Genomic DNA, 5,162 nt, shown 5'->3' on the forward strand with positions numbered 1-5,162 from the left:
GCAAACGTTTTCTTTTATTTCGGTGGAAAAACAGGGTTAATGATTTTGGAACGGCCGCCTGACATAGGTACAACCTTTCATTTTCTAGATTAGAGTAATTCAAACTTTAAGTCCAGCAGATTTATCCACTCATCCACAGGGAAATTAGAAGCATTGTGTAAGTTTCCTTCCTTGCGTGACAGGATCCCAGGGTGTGAGGAGTCAAATTTCTTTCAAGATGGCAACCGTGACGTTAGCCATTCTTACAATCACCGTTTCAGTTAAGTCTTTGCTGGATTTATGAGGATCGTGTCGAGAAAGAATGTCAACTTTTGTTACTCATTCACTCACTCACTGTGCTGTTTGCAATGCGTCATGATTTGTTTCATTTATGTCCACTTTAGAGGAAGCTTATCTTCAATACGTTCGTCATTATCAAAATCGAAAGAATTGTCCTCAATAATTTCGAATTAGTAGGCCGAACATTTGTTTCAACGAAAATCTTTTGTTGAGTGCCCCTGTGCTCTGGCAAGCCACGCAATGCTGGTTGCATCAACTAAGTAATTCTTGTGGTAGAGAATCATTTTTGATATAAACCGTATTCGTAAATGGTGACCAAGAAATTATTCTTTTATCTTTGTGTTAATCATCCTCACTAGCCTCACTTTGGAGCAAGAATTCTTTTAAATGTTGTTCGTGCTAACGAGGCCGGCGCCATTTATGAATACGGTCTATTGACTCCCACGACTTTTAGATAGCACTATTTTACATTAAAAGCTTGTCGCTCCCTCTAATGTATACTTCTCTAATACCCCTCCCATACGATTTACTGACCCTCATAGTCTTCTTATGTCGATACCATGATGGTGTAACAGAAAATCCGGCGAATCAGTCAAACGTTTCCTAACTTTTTACGTGCAAAGGTTAACGAAACTGAAACGAAACATTCATGGAAAAGGGTTGGCAAAAAATGCGGCTGCGCACTAATCGGTGTACCCCACAAGTCCAAGAAATGTACTTTGAACGTATTGTGTAACCTGCCTCTTGTTTGTTAAGACCGTGCTTACTAGGATCATTTCTATAGTGCGCGTCACACCTCTGTGCCCTAACAGAGACAATTCCGACAACCGTGATGACGAAACGAAGCGTTCACCTCTGAGCGTGAAACTCGTTGCTTACTACGTCTTCACGACAAGTAGTTGGCGGCGATTGATGAACGTTCCTTTCCTCAGTTTCCGAGGAACTGGAGGAGGTGATCGCAATCTGAGCGGTTATTTTGCATCAATTATTAGCACAAACACTAAACATGTCGCCGACAAGAGGTTGAAATTTTTTAATAGAACGGCGGCCATGTTGGTGTACCCAACTAATCCTCTGGGAATCGAGCTTTATTATCATGGAAACGTTTTCTTTTGTTTCGGTGGAAAAACAAGTTTACTGATCACGTGAGTGAAAACTCTTTATACCAAGAGTGACGACCAACTCATCTCACAATAAGGCTTCCAGGCGTCCTGTTACACAAAAGTCAAGGGGAGGGGAGAGTGGCTTATTATAAACTTCAGGCTATAGGGAGGGGTGAGGGCTTATTCACGTTAACGATGTCCAAAATGTCCAAAATCTTATTGCGCCTCGAAAATTCGAAAATTCTAGCCCGCCTTCCTTTCGAACAGATATTTTACTGAAATTTTCATGTCCTATAACGTAATTGTGACTTGACTATGCGTATTGACTACAAGTGTTTTCTTCGTCTTGTTGAATGGAATAGAATTTGTTGACGATGATCGCTGAGGCCGAGCCTGAGAACAAGAATAATTCCTTAAGCGAGTTAACATTCCTACTTCAAAGATTAATCTCTAGTGATCACCAGCAAACAATTATGATTTCTGTGCGGTGGTTCAATTGGTTTAGCTTAGGGCAGCCATGCGGGAGGTCGTGAGTTCGACTCCGGCCGGAACAACACAGTGACTCAGGGTCTTAAAATAACTGACTAGAAAGTGCTGCCTTTGTAATAACATTCGCTAATGGTTAAGTTTTCTCGGATAAGGACTATAAACCGTAGGTCCCGTCTCACAAATATCTTTCATGTTCCTAAGTTCCCTTCGGGACGTTAAAGAACCCACACACTATTCGAGAAGAGTAGGGGATAAAGTTCCCGGTGTTGGGGCTATCCTTCGTGAGTGTACGGGTGAGTGGGTATAGCAGGTCCACATCAGCTGAATAGTTGCCAATACTTTAACCTGCTCGAACAAATAAATAACAAACAAACGGAAAAACTGAAACTACTTTCATTGTGAACGATGTATTACAGACGTCTTCCGATTTCAGCTACGTTGATCAGAATTGGAGACTGTCTTAAGAGGCCTCCGTGACTAGTCGGCGAGAATTGCTTTTCACGGTAAAAGGTTTCACATGTACCACTGAAGAAAAAGCAGCATTAAAAAAAAAAAAATCATAACTGTAACCAAATCAGGAATGTCACTCGGTCAGGGAAATGTGAATTAATCTCAAAGAAACAACGAAAAAAAACGTCCGGTCTGAAATTAAACTAAGCGAATGATTCGAACCTTGATGCAACTGATTGAGTTTTCTTTGTGTTTGTAAAGCGTAAACGGGAATATCCATATACCACTTTGCATGAATAACCAGTGTCAAAAAAATAATAAAGAACAAGTGTTGAACCTCTCCCCTGGTCCGGGCGGTTTTGACCTAATATTTGAAACGTTCTCAAGATTAAAATGTGGTTAGGGCTCGTATCACCTCATTACCAGGCCTTTCTTTCACTTTTGATATTTGAACTCAACTTCAGCAAATACATTTTTGCTAAGACACTTATGCAAATTTGATGAAAGTCTCATGCAAAACATAGATTGCGAAAGTTCTTCCCTTCCTAACCTTCCTAACTTGAAACCGGAAATGTAAAATTCAGGAGCTAGACGTTTAGTTGGGCTCAACTTTAATTTATATGGTTTCCCATCAGATTTGGATTAATCAAAATAAAAGTGAAACATGAGTAAAAAGGCTACGATAAAGTTCATTTCCAGGGACTTCCGCCTCTTAACTGAGATTTTAACACGATTTCAAAAAGTGAATGAGTTCAAGTTCGAATCTTTATTTATTTCATTATTTAACTTTGCCAGTCAAGCTGACAGGGCGCCAGAACAGCTTGGGCCAATTTCCATGGCCTGCCGGCGAGTTATGATACTACACAACTTTAAGATACAATCTTTTTTTTTTTTTTATAAGAACGTCTAATATCATGACTCGCGGGCGGTTGGAGTACAAGCTTAATTAATTATAAGGCACGGTTCGCACTTGTAGTATGTCGCAGTTAGCTGATATGGTATGGTCAAAAACTGCTCAGCATCATATTTTATCTCAAGGACTCTGTGATAATGGAATTTGAAGTGTTCTTTTTAAACCATGGTGGGCGTGAAATATACCAATAAGCTTAAAGTTGGATGAAGTACTCCCATACAGGTCTCTCTTAGCCCAACAGACTCATAGAATGTATATGTTTCCATGGTAACCAGGAGTTTAAACTCCTTCGGGACTAAGGACCTCTCCTGAGGGATTGTTGCCCGGACGACGGAGATGCGAGATTTGGACCCCGCAACAACAAATTGCCCATACAAAATCGAGAAATCCAATGTGCGATCTGCAAATTGAAACGAACCTGGAACCTCTGGATATCAAGACCATGCGAACTAACCTCTCGGCCACGTTGCCCAGTCAATTTAGGGACATTTTTATAAAGTAAATCGTATTGTTACGCGGCTCCGGCTCCTCCTCCTTCCCCCCCCCCCCCACCCCCCCCCCTCCCTCGAGGGGGTTAAGGTATGGATAAATTTATTTCTTCGTGATTGAGTGCTGAACAACGTTGAGTTCGGAGGGTGTTGGCAGGTTGAAGTCATTGTCTAAGGTAAAGTCCAAAGGTGATTTCACGGTGCTAAACATTCGTTCACTATTTTTACAAATGAGGAGAAACATTTTACACAAAAGCAAGATTTAGCTGAACAAACGAATAACCACTTTTGTTCCCTAGGTAGCCAACTGGCATCTGGTACTCCAGATACAGTTTTTCGACATTCCTTAGGGGTTCACCCCCTTCTAAAAAAAAATCTTGGATCTGCCCCTGCAACTGTAAAATCAAACACGTGAGATAAAAGTTCTTGCAAGCTTCAAACTTGCGATATCCTAAAATATATCTTTAAAATTTCCTAATTTTATCCTTTGTTTCTAACTTTTAACTAACCGAGCGCGAGGGCCGTACTGGGGAATATTGGCCCGAGGTTGTGGCAGTACGGACCTTGCTGCGCTCGGTCCGTACAAAAACGACCGAGGGCCGATATTCCCCAGTACGGCTCGAGCTAGCTCGGTTAGTAAGTAGTTTATTGTATGGCTTTTTAATTACCTTTTGCTTTGTTTTTGCAAGCCCGTGATCGGCCCGTGGGCATTGCGGGAGAATAATGCCCTACAATTCAGTCACAATTAGCCAATCAGAGCGCGCGTTATATCGGCTACAAACACAAGCCATATAATAATAATTATCATCATTCGATGTATTTTGTCCTTCCTTTTCATTGGCCGAAAGCCCACCACGTGACCTGCAAATAACTGCCTACAAATAAGTGTTTTGCTGCAAATAATATTCTGCCCGTGCGCAGTTGACATCACGCTCTTGTGAGAAAATGGCAGATCGGTTCCCCGAGCTGTAAGAGAATGTTTTGACTTCTTTAGTTGATCGAAAGAACAGTGAGAATACTAAGAAAGGAACAAAAGATGCACTCAACGTATTTCGAGAGTATCTCAAGGAAAGAAAGGTAGACGAAGAGTCACTCGTCAGTCGTGTCATCAACGCGAAGGACAAGTTGGCGAATGCATATGTACTGAAGCGTCGGGGGTGGAAGCTGAATAATGAATAACGAGTATAAATAAAAAAATGAATAATGAATAATTGGGTCTGAAAACGCCGGAATAATGAATAACGCAGTTAATGTGCCAGTGGAATAATGAATAACAACAATGAATAATGAATAACCTACAAAAAATTTAAAAAGCATAATGAATAATTCGAACAAAACACACAAAGAATAATGAATAATCGAGGTCCAACTATTCAGCTTCCACCCCCAATAAAGAGATTTTATGCTGAAGCCAGAAGGAAGCATGGCGAGCTTTATTAC

General features: G+C 40.9%; 1 non-coding gene across 1 annotated transcript; it reads left to right on the top strand.

The window, feature by feature from the left end:
* The first annotated feature begins 1,032 nt into the window (after nucleotides 1–1,032).
* Nucleotides 1,033–1,251, top strand: LOC138028006 (small nucleolar RNA U3). Its single transcript, XR_011127570.1, has one exon. It is a non-coding gene; the product is annotated as a small nucleolar RNA U3 (small nucleolar RNA).
* Nucleotides 1,252–5,162: the final 3,911 nt, after the last annotated feature.

This window comes from Montipora capricornis, chromosome 12 (assembly GCF_036669925.1).
Source record: "Montipora capricornis isolate CH-2021 chromosome 12, ASM3666992v2, whole genome shotgun sequence".
Lineage (NCBI taxonomy): Eukaryota > Metazoa > Cnidaria > Anthozoa > Scleractinia > Acroporidae > Montipora > Montipora capricornis.